The sequence below is a fragment of the Dermacentor albipictus genome, chromosome 10 (assembly GCF_038994185.2).
Source record: "Dermacentor albipictus isolate Rhodes 1998 colony chromosome 10, USDA_Dalb.pri_finalv2, whole genome shotgun sequence".
NCBI lineage: Eukaryota > Metazoa > Arthropoda > Arachnida > Ixodida > Ixodidae > Dermacentor > Dermacentor albipictus.
This window is the reverse complement of record NC_091830.1, coordinates 13,521,911-13,537,561: the sequence shown is the minus strand read 5'-3', so window position 1 is coordinate 13,537,561 and position 15,651 is coordinate 13,521,911. Positions and strand designations below refer to the sequence as shown.

At 50.1% G+C, this 15,651-nt stretch overlaps 1 protein-coding gene across 1 annotated transcript in view; it reads left to right on the top strand.

The window, feature by feature from the left end:
* Nucleotides 1-7,656: 7,656 nt before the first annotated feature.
* LOC135915843 (SCO-spondin-like) overlaps nucleotides 7,657-15,651 on the top strand; it is a 46,084-nt gene continuing 38,089 nt past the window's right edge. Inside the window, exon 1 of the mRNA XM_070527282.1 lies at nucleotides 7,657-7,672. The gene's annotated coding sequence lies outside the window, so the exon portion shown is untranslated. The remainder of the gene's footprint in view (nucleotides 7,673-15,651) is intronic.

The window sequence follows — 15,651 nt, the reverse complement described above, 5'->3', positions numbered from 1 at the left end:
GACACAAAAGAAATAGGCAAAACTGGTTAGATATATTGCCAAAGGCTAGTACGGGGGTCCCTCTAAAGTAAAGTATGTAATTATGAGCAATTAATTTTGCACAACAAATACTAAATAATAAATCCACTTCTGGGGAGAAAGAAAATAAACGTGAGAAACAAAACATGAACTGCTAATCATTATCAGCTAGGTAATGCATAAAATTGCATTATAACGCGATTGACTGCACCAATACAATTGACATGCAATCGATGTACATTAGGTATGGTGCTACATACAATGCAACTGCAATATAATAGAAAGCTAATATATCATAATAATGTTAAGTTATACAGAGTGGAGAAATATTTCAATACATACAAGAACTGCAGCAGCTATGGCAGCCACTTGACATGGATGGACGGATGGATGGATGGATGGATGGATGGATGGATGGATGGATGGATGGATGGATGGATGGATGGATGGATGGATGGATGGATGGATGGATGGATGGATGGATGGACGGACGGACGGACGGACGGCGCTTCACGGGCGTTTGTCCCTGTAGGCTCTGGGGTGTAAGCGATGTAATTAATATCCGTAGGTTCGCCTGAGTGCCTCTCATTGACAGCGGTTCTGTGCTCACAAAGTGCGCGGAACACGATGGCGCATGCGCAAGCGACGTAACGCACGTCAGGTGGCGCGTTGGTGTTTCCGGGCAGTCGCTGAGATCGCCCTTAAGAGCGCATTCGAGTTCGGGATCCTGGACAAGTCCGGAGTGTGGCAACCTACACAGTGCGCCGAATATTATCCGAACTAATATGGAAACATGCGCCACGCGCGCATTTCACGGCGGCGTTGCTAGGTGGCGCCACGAGTCTTGAAGAGACCTCATGGGTGGCGGCAATGGGAAAAAAACCTCCCGTGAGTAACTTCTTAAGCGAAAAAAAAAACGAAATCAGCAAGGAAAGAATTTATGCCAACTCAAAGGGAAGCTCATTACTTTTCGAAGCGAGATCAGGACGCCTTAGATCACGCACTTGTAAAGCGAGATAGAAGGAAGAAGAAGCATGAGCTTGCTGCGGTAAAGCTAGGGAATTGGTGGAGCATGTTTTATCAGAACGTGAAGATAAATGCCTAGCGGTCGATTTAGGCGTCTCTGTCCTCCTTGTAGCTTTTTGGGTCCAACGAGAGCCGAGGGAATTACACATGTCCGCAATAGAGATTAGTAAGAGGCGATTGGAAGATTGGTGGAAGAAAAGCAGGGAAACGACGAATAACGGGGAGGCGTACAAAACAAGGTTCCCAATAGGGGATCACAAAGTTGAGTTATGGAATTTCATCGCGATTTTTCTTTCTTTTTTGATTTTGATAAGTTTTTTTTGTCAAGTCGATGTTCCTGCTATTCATGTTTTCCGAAGTGTTAAAATATATCTGTGATAATTGCTACGTGTTTTCATCATTTCCCCTTTAACTGCTTTCCTCGAAACCAATCGAAACAAAAACTAAAGGACGTTTTTACAGGTGATACGTAGTTCACTGAAGCATGTTGCCTTAGCCATGCGCGCCCTTTTTATTTCCGATGCATAGATTGAAGCGCTTGTGTCTCATGATATAGCAACTGCAATTTCAAGCAATAGTTAAGTTTTACTAAATAACAGCCGGCTTCCGTGCAGTAATCTCACAGGCTACATACTGATCAGGTACCATGATTTCGCCAACAAGGCCTCACCACTTACTGTTTTTGATAATTTTTTTGCTAATTTAAAATTACAGTTCCAACCTAATAGGGCGAATAGGGTACTGCATTCTGTCACTATAAATCATGGTCAATTCATTTCCATCAACGTCTCACAGCATGTTCGCTGAAGTATTCAGCCCCTTTCATCGATTAAAGGATAAAATGATGAATGATAAATCGTGCATCGAATAAAAAATTTATCGACCGACCCTAACTGACATCGACAGTTGTATTGAGCTGGTTTCTGCTAGAATCGTTATGTAGGACAACTCTTTCGTAGAGTTTGTTCAGTCAGCAGGTCAGCTACATTGATTTCAGGGGCACTGGGGGCTCGTCGTCTGCCTAGCGGGACAGATTGTACTTACAGGCGTCATTTTCAAGAATATATTCATTGACCTTTATGACAGAAACTAGGTAGGGCCAGTTGAAGCGGACATAGCATGGTATAAAGCGTCGGCAAATGCATACTGGTGTCGGAACATTATTGTAATAAAAACGGCCGTTTCATCTAAAAAACGGCGAATATTTACCACAGACACAGCTAAAATGACCACCAGTCATTTTTGACAAAGATGACGCATTCGTCTCATTACGGCCATGCGCGGCAAAGAAGAAGAAGAAGAAGAAGAAGAAGAAGAGGCTAGCTTGACAGCGATGAGTCGCGAACAAAGCTTCGAACAAGTCGGCGCTTCTGCGAGACTTTTGGGGAAGGCTGAGGACTCCAACAAAAGAACACTGAGTCCACCATCTCCAGAGCCCATCTGGCATTTGAAAGCGATTCACCAGCAGAGCCTAAAAAGCAAGGTCGGCACCATCACGAGGGTACCGCAGGACCAGGGCACCGATGCGACTCTTAGCCCAGCCACCAGTGGCAAGTACAGCTCGCACGCGAGCGAGTCGAGGCATCGGCGTCCATCAGAGACCAGGCCAGAAGCACGAACCGCGACCCCGAGTCCACCAAAGCGGCACGTCGTGGTATCCCCTCCACGTATTTCGCCAACCGGAGAGCCGCCTGCAAGAGCCGGCTTCTCTCACGTCCCTCGAGAGGAACTCATTCTGTCAAAGGCGCCGAACTTTCCAACTGCACAACAGCAACGGTCCCAGAACTCAAGAACTCCTTTGACATCATTGCCGAATAGCGTCGAACAAACCGGGGAAAGCGGCTGGAACGACAGTGCACCCATCGTGTCGGCGTGTTCTCCAATGGATGCGCAGTCACAGTCATCGCCGTCGCCCGAGGTGTGCGAGGTACCGGCGACGTCGCCTGCGAGGACCACGGGCTGCCCCGTCAATTTCGTGCAGGTCTGGATCCTCTGCATCGTCGCGTTGGGAACGCTAGGCATGCCTCTGGGAATGCTCATCCTCTCCTACTTGGCCACGCCGCCGCTGAACATCAGCAGCGTCCCCGCCGAGCAGACGAGGATCCATGCCGCGATCAGTCATTCGACAAGGACGCCGCCGTTGCCTCCGTTCACCACAGATTCGCGGCCGATGACGGCCGACCCGTGGGTGGGAGTTCGGCGCTTCTGTCGACAGCAACCAAACGTCACGGACAACAACAACCTCGTGATGCCGAACAACCCGATCAGCGTGCAGAGACCGATTCGCCGCAACCTCTTCTGCCTGTTCAACGTCACCAGATTCTACAGAGGCGGAGGCTTCGATTTCGTGCCATATAACTTGCCCTTCCACCTCTGCCCGAACGTCGTTTATTGGTCGTTCGGCATCACAGACGGCGTTCCGTTTAGTCGGGTGCCAGCATTCGACACGGACTACGGTCTCGACAGGCTTAGGGACACCGCGAAAAGTTTGGGCACCCCGAACGTGAGGATTCTGCTGGCCGTCGGCGGATACCGCGAGGAAAACCCCCAGTTCGCGCTGCTGGGTCGAGATGCCGGCGCTCTGTCTCGCTTCGTGCGCGGTGCGATGCGGCTCGTGAAGACCAACCGCCTGGACGGCTTGGCCCTCCACTGGCGGGAAGCCGTACCTGGCTGCGGAAGCGGAACAATACGCGACGCTTCGTCGTTGCGTGCCACCTTCCTGGCCGTCCGCAGCGTGTTCCAGCTTAACGGTTTTCCTGGATTGCTCGCCCTTATCCTGCCGACGAAGGTGGACAGCACGGACACCATCATTGATCACGTTGTCGACCTTGTCGACTACGTGTTTTTGGAAGTGCGACAGGTGACACCTCCGTCCCACAAAATTAAGTACAAGTTCTGCGGGGTACTAGCGTCGACAATCGTGGGAATAATTGAAAACAGCCCACGTTACGCTGGCAACGAGGCGAAGTTCTGCCCGCTGCTCAGCGTGGCTCCCTGGCTGATGGACGCCTATATACCTGCAATATCCAGCAGCGCATTGCCCGTACTGGAACGTTGGAGCGCCGCATCACAATTTAGCAGGGCGCTCGGAGTGGGCAGTGCTCTAGAAATGAGCGAATCAACGGATCTGTGTCAAGTAACTTCGCCCGCTATGAACCGCAGTGACGCCTGCCTTGCAGTGACATCTAGGTCGAACAAGAGTCTCGTTTATATGTTCCACAGCGATGTTACGTTGTGGACCATCTTTTCCCAAGGCTTGCCGGCAAACTCCAGTGTGCGATGCGCCTTGCTCGTGGACCTAGACCTGGATAATTATGCGGTGGAAACCAATTCGAACTTCCCGAACTACTGGCTCATCCAGTACGTGTACTCGGTGCTCGAACATAGGGATACTAGATTCGTGGGATGGTCTATGCGCCCTTGCTGACGTCAACGGCAAAGCGCAGTGACGGTTATCTACTGCGCGAACGGAATAAATCAATGTGGCTAGTTGCCTTCTGAGGCCGATGTGTCTAGCTGAAGCCATGGTTCACACCCTACGCAGCTCAGCCTGCGTTATCAGTGCGAATAGTGTTCGTTCCTTTTTTTATGCTCACTTGCTTCTGCTCATAGTTGAAGTTAAACTTATGCTTGTGAACCTTGCGGTAATATGAGTATTTGTATTGTTTGCTTGCTTACGGGGGTATGAGCCATTGATGACGACAGTTTTCGTTGACGACAGTTTCGACTTGCTGTTCTGTATGTTGTATGCGTGATTAAAAGGATTTTAAGCACTGTTTGCTTTATTTTGCTGAGTACTTGTAGCCTCTGTCTTATGGGCACGTTGAAATACGCTATCAGCGGGAGTATGAATGCTTACGGGTCTATGAGCCAAAAATGCACGGCACCCTAGCCATATACAGCTTCACTCTAAAAACAGCCGGTCGCAAGTGCAATACGAACACATGTTTTCGCATTACGTTTGCGATGCACTTACCAACTGGGCTATCTGGGTCTATCTACTATACGTAACCCTGGGAGTGTTAGCCAGCGCCACGCAAAGGCGTGAATGAGGATGGAAATCAACCGGGACGTATAAGACATGATGCACGCTTCCCATGTCGTAGCGCCCTGCTGGTCCTACTACACATGTGCTTCGCTGTTCATACTTCACAGTTTATCGTTGGAGAACTTGTGGAGGTGCTGTAACATCACCCTCCCAAATATTACGTTTGCTCGAGCGAAGAAAAATACCAGTTGCGCTTGTGCGCGGAGCCTTTCTATGCTTGAGACCACCATTTTGCTTTGTGTACGAAATTCAGGACCTTCCAGCGTATGACAATCGACGTCACTCAGAGTCGCACAGAGCGAATAAATGCAACAGGAAGGCGTGGGCCTTAGCAGCATTGTGCACTCACGTACCTTAGGTTATTTTTCAGGAAGTCAAGCTTTCTCTCAGCGTAAAAAGATGGCACTTGCTTCTCGCCAAGCCTTTAGCCGAGCCTACAGTTGAGCCCATCCTAGGTCGAGCACGCATACACACTTGGATAAGGCTGCTTGCTAGTGAATTTAAAACTGTGGAATTCTCACATTAGTCTGCACTCATCGGGGAGTATAGCGGTCCAGTGAGTGGCTTCGTGTGTTACGTAAGAATGTCCAGAGCTGAGTATTTTGTCGCCAGCAAGAACGTAAGCCGGCGGGGAATGGTATCACGTCTTGTCTGCAATCTATTAGGCAACTTCGAAACATGGATGTTTCCAAGAGCACCATAAACAAATATAGCGCTAATGGCACGTTCACCAATTATTACGTTGACAATTGGGTGACGTAATGACGTCACACACATAAAACACGTTACTAAACATAAGCCTTGGCTTTAGGGTTCAGCCCAGCCTTGTCATTTGTTGGTTGAAAACCCACCGCGCCGCCGCCGCGGCAGATCGATTCCCGGTCAAGCCGAGCGCGTCACAATAGCGGTGTGAAGCTCTAGCCACGTTCCTGTGCTCAGGTTTAGGTGCACGTTAAGGTACACCAGATACTTTAACGTAACTATTGCACCAGATACGGAGCCGGAAGCGCGGAGTAATCGGGAACCCCAGTACTACCGCTACCCTCATTATCCAGTGTGGAGTTCCATGACGCTAAACACAGCATCAAAAAAAGAAAACAGAAAACAATTCCGCTGTATACGCTGCACGAGTGCACGCTTGAATAAGGCTCCTTCTTAGTAGGTTGAAAACGGTCGAATTCTCACAAAGGTCTTTGCGTTCAAAAGCTGGTGGCCTCGCAGTGTTTTGTGTTCATGATTTGAAGAATATATATGCATATATATATTTTATAAATAATAATATCTATGTGCGTTCTCTTCACCATAGTCCAGCCACAGTCACTGAAACTCTGTCACAGCTGAAGTATCACTGCACTCCTTGGGGGGTATATCAATGGCGGTCCGGTGAGTGGTGTCGTGTGTTACGTGAGAATGTTCAGAGTTGAGCACTTTCTCGCCAGAAAGAACGTAAGCGAGCAACGAATAATATCACGTCTTGTCAGTAATTATACTGGAAAACATCGAAACATGGTTGTTTAAAAGAGTCCTATAAACAAATATAGCGTAAATGGCACGTTTACGAGTTATTACGTACAAAATTGGGTAATGTAACAACATCGCACCCATAAAACGCGCTACTAACCCAAACAAATTACTTCCCGTGGCTTACAGGACACTGACAAAAAATAGGTTAGACTAATCCTGATTTAATACGGCACCTTAGAGTCTACGTACGACTGTGGCTTGGAGAACGAGTTCAAGCCCTGCCATCCATAGAAAGCCCACCGTACTACAGTGGTCGTCGCATTTGGACGGGCCACAATGAGATTGGAAGAGGGGATATGCGACATTTAAGTGTCTTCTGAAGCCTTGGCCAGAGTTTCGTTCCGTTCACGCAGTCAGTGCCGGCGATTAACGCCAGAACAGCGGTTTACTCCAACATACCGGCGTCGTGAGCTGACGTTGTGTTCAGAGGTTAGCTGAGTCCTGCGGAGGCAAGAAATAGACACGTCACCACGTGATCGCACATGGCGGAGTGCGAGCCCAGCACTGAATTTTTACGATCGCTGTCAAAGCGTGGCCATTCGAACGAAACTGCCGGTCTTCACTTTCCTCTGCTCTCAGTGCCTAACATTTAGCGCTGTTCTTCCTCAATGAAGAACAGTTCTCCCAGTAGCTACTTGTAACTTAAACTCATTGCCTCTGACATCACGTTTCCACATTTTTTCCTTCGCTAGTGATCTCTTTGGTGAACCTTGCCTTGCTATTTCGATTACCTGTTTGGAAGGTCGAGTGGGACATCGTCCGTTTTACGTGAACCATTTTTACTTGAACCCTTGTTCAGCCGTTTGTTATAACAAGGGCTGCGGGCTGCGGTGACGTTTATCTTGGGGAACGTGATCCAGACCCGTCAGCTGTGACGGCTCGAGCTGCATGCCTCGTGTGCTCTGTGTAAGCTCCTGTCTGAGTGCATCGCCAGGATGTCATCTTATGCTGGCAGCATGACAAATGTGTTTGACCGAGAACGAGAACTGTTGTGACCGCATAGAACTTCGACTAAGCTCTCACAGGCTTCTCACGTGACGCTCATCAGCGTCCCATGTACGTATACCTGCAGCTGACTATTTTTGCGTTCTCTTTCACCCGTGTTAGAGCACTCTGAGGTTATGCACTGCGTGTCTCTGATATCGCACATCGTTGTCGAAGCTTCGTACTGCGCTGAGGTGAAGACTATCGGGAAAACCATTAGGTTGGCACTGCTGCGTTTCACGAAAGCGACTGGCCTAAGTAAGCGATTACAGGCGTGAAGTTATGGATATACGCACGTTGTAATGGTTGGGGTCGGGCATGAACTAGATGGTAGCTGGCCCATGCCGTCGTCCAACTTGTACACGCTGAGGACGTTGTTGAAAGGGTAGACTTATTCCCATTGAGAACGAGGAATATGGGACTTATTAACAGTATTTACATCAGAACGTTACAGTTCATCAGTCTAACATGACTGAAAGAGGAATGCACCCTGAGAAGCCTTCAACGGCTCCTTAAGTACACTCTGGCCTCCCTAGATCCCTAGGTGATAGAAAACGGTCATTCAATATTCGACCAAGGGGAGCGTCCAAAGTCATCGTCGTCTACCCGCTTTTGAGTGGGAGGGCTTACACACTCACTTCCGCACAGGTTTCACTGAAAACACCGAGGTGAGTGGGTTTCATGCAGACAGCGGTCTTGACCCGAGCAGGGGCCTCTTGATTCAAGAACTGACCCCATAGTCAGTGGCCGCCGCGTCTGTCCATTGACCGACGACTTCTGGCGCCCGTGAGACCTCGGCTGCAAAGACTCTCTTTCGAGGAATTCCCCCGCTCTATGGCACCAGTGGCGGCCCCGGCAACTCCACTGTCAATAATGGTCCGCCGACCGCGTTTAGTCATAGCGGTGCCGAGAGGGTGTTGATGCGGCACATTGTCGTCCCTACAAAACGAGTCGCCGCCGAAACACAGAAGTGTTTGTGAGGCCCTCTGCAAAATTCTTGGGCAGAAAAAGTGAATGCTATTTTTTTGTTTCATAAATTCATTTTTATATTATGCAATGCGTGGCCCCATTGTTTAATATATATATATATATATATATATATATATATATATATATATATATATATATATATATATATATATATATATATATATCAAGAGATTATGCTTGATTTTCATAAGTTCCAGTTACCAAGTTGGATCGAAACTATATTACTCAGAAATAGCATTATGATTGTTTAGCCCTTGCACCGCTCGATTAATGGTCGTTCGCCCAAAATTGGTTGTTGCGCCAGGTCACTGAGGTATGAAATTAACGACGCTAATGTTAGGTAAGAATGTTGCGCTTGCCATGTTTGGCGAGGCTCAAATATCCGTGCCAGCAAACCCTGCAGAAGTGTTTTTCCCCACAACGGCCGTCGTCTTTCAGTTATCGTCAAGCATTTGTTGACATACCATGATCGTTATCTCTACAGTGGTTGTTCCATCGTAGTCATTTCGGCTCCCTCATCGCATTTTCATCACACTTCTGTCACCATGCCTTCATCGTCACCATGCCTTCATCGTCATGCTATCGTCTTCATGCAGTCAACGTCATTAATCTTCGTCGTACAATCACAACTCGATGTCATTATGCCGTCTTCATCACGCTGCTGTCGTCACTCTCGTCACACCGTTCTCGTGACGGCGTCGTATTCGCGCCATCGGCGTCATACAGTCGTCGTCATCTCATTGTCCTCGTGCCTACGCCGTCACGTTATCGCGGTTATACTGTCGTCATCCCAGGGGCATCGAGTCGTCATCGTCGTAGAACCTTCGTCATTTCACCAGCGACCTCTTTTGTCGTTTTACGGTCGTCACCGCGTCGTCGTCCCACAGCCGTCATGTTGCCATGGTCGAGGCCAGCTCTTGCGAGCGGCAAATCACAGTGGGTCGATCCTATCACAATTGTTGTGTCGGCAGCGGCAGGCAAGCGGGGGGCCCCGACCAGCGAACGCCCGGCGAACGCCGGCGCAGTAAAGGAGACGCGGAGCGAACTGCTCCCGTTGAAAACCGGAACGAAGACTCCCGTTTATTGCTAATAAATAAATAATATTGCTAATAATAATAACTCCCGTTTATTGCTTCCGGGGAGCCGCCAAGATGGCCGACGTAGTCCGGGAGGCCATGAAGATGGCCGACTTCTTCCGAGAAGCCGCCAAGACGTCCGACTTCTTCCGAGAGGCCGCCAATACGACGGACTTCTTCAGAGGGGCCGCCAAGAGGGCCGACATTTCGCACGTGGCTCCGCCGGGAACCGTGGTGCATGCGACCGGTGTGGCAGCACGAAACATATTGCCACATACAGGAATTGCCCCGCGAGGAACCGGCGGTGCAACGCCTGCCACACGTTGGGCCATTTTGCATCCGTATGCCGAAAAACCCGTATTATTCAACACGTCTCTTCCGCAGAGACGCTGTCTTCAACTTCCGCAGGACAGCCGTCCGCGTCTGTCTTGACATTGAGCACTTTGGAAGCTATAAGGGATTTACAAGTTCCGGTCGTAGTTAACGGCGTCTCCATGCGACTGCCGGTGGATACGGGAGCGTCTGTCTCATTGATGAAGGCCGAGGATTTTGGAAACCACTTTGGTCGACAGCACAGACTGTCACAAACAGTGGACTTGAAAAATTTTTCCAATCAATGCAGCGACATTCAAGGCCTGTTTCAAGCCACTGTCCAGTTTTTCCAAAGGTCATGCTCCGTCACGTTCCACGTAACGACTACAGGAACATCACTGCTGGGTTTAGACGCCATCCAACGCTTGGGCATACAGATCGACGGTACGTCGCTGACATGTCGTCTACCATCACTTCCTTCAGTACAGAGCCCCACAGGTGTGCCTCCGGGTTTTGATCACCTTTCCAGTGACGAGTTGGGTCTCGTCAACAACTTTGTGCACCGAATTCATCGGCAGCAAGATGCGAAACAAGTATCTTCAAAGTTGCGCCGACTACCCCTGACTCTCCGTGACCAGGTCACAAATGAATTGCGACGTCTCGAGGACTGCGACGTCATCGAGCGCGTCGACGCTTCCGAGTGGGTGTATCCACTCGTGGTGGTGCACAAGAAGGATGGAACCATGCGGCTCTGTGTAAATTCACGGGAACAGGACAGTCCTGTGTCTCACGTTCAAGAAAGGGTCTTGCAGAAACAGTGGCAGACTAAGCAGTACGTAGACAAACGTAGAGGTGCTCAGGCAACTCGTATCAAGGTGGGAGACACCGTCAGAATAAGATTTAAGAGGAAAGGATTTTTCAAGTACAGTAAACCTCGTAAGGTCAAGGTCAAGATAGGACCATCTACTTTTCTACTCAGGGATGGGAAGACGTGGCATGTGTCTAAGTTAACTCTAGTGATAAAGAATTCAGCAGGTAGTACATTGTGTACAAGTGATAGAGACTTTTTGCACTCATATTCAAATCTGGATAGTCATTCCGATGACTCGTCTGTAGTGACATCGTCTTCTCATAAGCATCAGTTCAGTAGCTTGTCTGGCTGTATCACTTCCGAGTCTACACAGTCAGCAGTCGTCTCTGACTCCGTGGGGGAATCGGTAGCCTCCCAGGACTTGTTGGGACGTCGAGAGGAGCTTCCTGGGCAACCCTCTCCAGCTTTGAGTGACAACCACATTCAGTTTTCCAACCAGGGGGAGGGAAATAGTGGGACGACTAGGTCTTTAAAGTCGACCGATACGCGTCGCAACCCCCAAAGTTCTTCTGAGGTAAGCACGCGTCCTCATCGTGAGAGAAAACGGCCTCCGTGGCTCGTCGACGGAACGCCAAGTTGCGATATATGCCTCGATTCTTCGTACATTTTCGGAGCGGAACGCGCAGTTCGCTCGATGCAAGGCTTCTAACGAGCGTCCAATTTCTTCTGCCTTGTCCAGGGACAGGGTTTCGCCATGAGCCAGCAACTTTTCGCGAACGCTGGCGTTCGCTACCCCATGTATGATTTGGTCTCGGACGCGCTCGTCATAGCTTGTGCCGAAGTTGCACTGTACCGCCTTCTCCTTCAATGCGGTCACGAATTCCAGGAATCCTTCCCCTTCAATCTGCTTTCGGCTGGTGAATTCGTGCCGTTCCGCCAGGACATTTGTTGACGCGGCGAACAGCCGGTCAAGCCGCTGCAAGAGTATCGGAAACTCTGACGCTGGCGGGACCGCATCAGTTGACGTTGACGCTGCGCCGGTCGACTGCCTTGCTGCTTCGCTTGAAGCAGACGCTGCGCTTGTTAACTGCCTTGCTGCTTCCTGCTCCTCGGCTGCAAAGTGCTTCCGTTGTCCCTCACGCCCGAGAGCGCTGACGAGCGCAGACGCTCGCCGTGCGTCCGTCCAGTCGCCGCCGCCGGCCACTTCGAGGTGGGCCTGAAAAATTTTCTTCCAGCGATACCAGGGAATTAACGGTGGGCCGGACACTTCAAGAAAAACGGGAACGTTCGCCGTAAATGCCATGCCGGGTAGCGTGCAGGAGGCAAGCCGGAGCTCGCCGCAGGAATAGGCAAGGAAGATCAAGGGGGAGAGTAGGCCTAGGCTCGGAAGCCTCGCGACGCCAAGTGCGTCGGCGGTGTTTGCCGGGCGTGCAGACACGGAAGGGACGCTTCACTCACGAAGCTCGTTCGTTTCCCGGGGCTTCGGTCGGAACCGTTGCGGGAATCCCATCCTCGTCGCCAAATGATGTTATGTCGGCAGCGGCAGGCAAGCGGGGGGCCCCGACCAGCGAACGCCCGGCTAACGCCGGCGCAGTAAAGGAGACGCGGAGCGAACTGCTCCCGTTGAAAACCGGAACGAAGACTCCCGTTTATTGCTAATAAAGGCTTCACACGCCAGATGACACCTCCCGATCGGTCCGATGTTCGTCACATGACAGAAGGGGGGTGCGCCATCTAGCTAAACAACTACAACACATACATGTGCGATGACACACAGATCTGACAGGGGGCGGCACTATACTACAACAATGTCCCCTATTACAAAGAAATTGTCTTCAGCAACACTCTGCGTAGGTACATTGCTTGAATGCTAATCGCATTAACATCGACAGTGACCTTGAGATGGATTCTGCCGGAATTCCCTACAGCCGTATTGGCTTGCCCTCGTGCCGGGTAGCCACGGAGCACGAAATATGGTAGGCAACCACACTAGCTTCGGGTTAACCTGCCCGAGTTTCTGCGCAACCCTTTTCTTATCGGCGAAGTAGACCTCCTTCGAAGGTTGTGGATCCACCCGCTCCCGAAAGGCCTAACAGTCACGAATGCCATTCTTTCCAGTCGTACCCGCCAAGGGAGCACATAGCGGTATCGGTGTTGCGCCGGCAAGTCCGAGTAGTGTGTGGAATCAAATCCCGGCCATGGCAACCCCCTTTAGATGGAGCCAAAATGCAAAAGAAGAACCGTGTACCATGCATTGGACGCTCGTTAAAGAAGTGAAACTATAACTTGGGTGAGGTGGTTTATACTTCGATAAAAACGCAGTGCGACTGCGACAGGCACTTGCGTTTGAGACAACCACAGGGGTGGAGCTCAGGGACGTAGATGTAGATGTAGATACGTGGATGTACATACGTGGATGCAGAAACTGAGACAAGGTTTGGTTTGGTTTGGTGCCTGTAGTTATAGCACAACCCACTACGGGGGATTGGCCATGAATCGCGAGGCAGTGGGTTGAAAAAGAATAAATACCTAAATAGGATTTTTTTTCACTGAAAATGAGATATTAGATGAATTCTAATCGTTAATAATATTTTCATACTATAGTTTCTTAACATTAGAAGTTCATATTCTTGGTTTCTTGTTTTGCAAAATAAAACAGTAAAATTAGCATGGAAGTCTCCTTGTTTCCATTATAAAATAATACATGGCATCACATATGTTCCTACTACAGTGGCCTAGTGCCGACGCCCGCAGAGACAGAATGATAGGTAGCGTAATGGCTAATCCAAGTTGGCGGAAGGGACCTTCTAGAAGTCGTTTTCTATGCACTTTGAGCCTACGACACCCTATAAAGATATGATCCATAGTTTCGCGTTCATTGCAGTGAAAACATTTAGCAGAAGGTGTCAAACCAGACCTATGGGAATAGAAATTAAGCCGTGGTATTCGGAAACGCAGACGCGTAAATGAAACTTCAAATGTTCTTGTTGCACACCATCCGCTGTGCCTAGGAAATCTAAGGTGGTGAAAATCGGCGTTATCTAATACACATGATTTGGCATGTTCTTCTTGAATGGAAAATTTTTTAAATCTTGCAGGAGTGACGTATGCAGAAGGTTTTAGGATCCTCAGTACCGGGCCTGTTCTGTGCGCGTCGCGAATGCACGGCCAGACTTTTCTTTCAAGAGGGAAGCGAGCCTTCCTTACTTTTATGGCTTTCTCTTTCACTGGCCCCCCGCGGACTCCAAGCTGTGCGCGAGAGAAAGGACCCCGCTCCCTCCGTTCGGTTCCTGAATGTGACCCATTGACGACGCTTCGGGGTGTCGGCTGTTGTTTCCCGTGCCTGGGGGCGGCGACGGGGATGGAAACCGCAGTTGGAAAAGCGCGGGACGGGCAGACTCGCCCCACCAGCCCTAGAGACCGGACCACTTTTTTACGGGGCTAAAACTGAACGTTTTGTGTATTTCTGACTTGCTTTTTTGACCTTCTCAGTGTAATTAAAGTTTGTTTTAAATGTTCAACTGCGTTCGACCCGTTATCTAGCTGGACAGCGGACGCTTTGATCCCGTCAAGTGCGATCCGCGAGGCCAGCATAGTAAAAAAGTGAAGTCGACTGCCATCAGCCGCCAACTCAACATCCGCTGCAGTGGAATACGTCGCACGGCAAGACCTCCGGTTGGACCATGACATCCGCCTACTGCAAGGACACGGCATCGCCTACAAGTTGAGCAGCTGACGGCACACAGGGCAACGACAAGGTGGGCTCGTTTCAAATTTCATCGCGCAGCTTAGCAGGCTTCACGGCATACGTCCGCTTTGAGTGAGATACGTCGTGAAGCACGCACGCCAAAATGGATCAGGACAAGCTGACGCCTGAAACGTCTCAAATTATGACAGCTGAGCATGAAGCTTCCACGGCAAATATTCGACCACAAAGAGCAACTACGTTTTCCATGAAAGCCAAAGAAACGTATGAAACGAGCCGCGAAGAGCACTGCCGGAGAATAGACGCTGCCTGGAAGAATGTGGAGACAGCTATTTTCAAAGTGTCATGTGCAAAAGAGGAAGACGTTAACAACGCCGCAACGCAGCTTCGCGCAAGCTATGAGCGCTACGAACACGTCGCAGCCAGATACTCTACCTTCCTCGCCAGAACGAGCAGATCTGAAACCCAGGAGGAATTGGAACTTCAAAAGGCAATCGACGCAGATCGTTATGTGACTGTGAGCGACAAATTACGTGAGGCTTCAGAACGAGAACGCGACCGCTTACAAGAGGTAACGTCGCAGCACTCTCTATCGGCCCACTCAAGCGTTTCTTCGAGGTCACGACGATCGGGCTCGTCAACAATCAGCCTAGCCGCCGTACAAGCACGCGCACAAGCTGAAGCCGTCCGGGCCAGAGCAGAGTTTGGTCGCAGAGAGGCCGCGATGCGTATTGAAAAGGCAAGGATTGAGGCTGAATTGGATATTTTGCAGCACGAAAAAGAAGCGGCAGCTGCAAACGCACAGGCGAATGCGCTCGAGGCAGCCGTGGAGCAGGATGGCGGGGAGCGCATGCGCACGCTCCCTCCTGTGGACCGAACGCTGCAGACTAGGAGTTATATCGATGAGCAGCAAGCCCTACGCAACTCTGCGCTCGTGTTTACTGAGGAGGCCGTTACCAACTCAAGCGACGACGTAAACAATGCTCACACGTCGCCGAGGGCCAACACAGCTGCGAATAATTCGATGTGTCTGCGAGCTGATGAACGCCCACCTGACTACCATGCTGCACCTAACAACCCATGTTATAAGCATGCTGGAGCTACGAGTCGTCCTATGGACTTACGAGTTGAACCGCAGCCGCTTGTGCACGCCCCG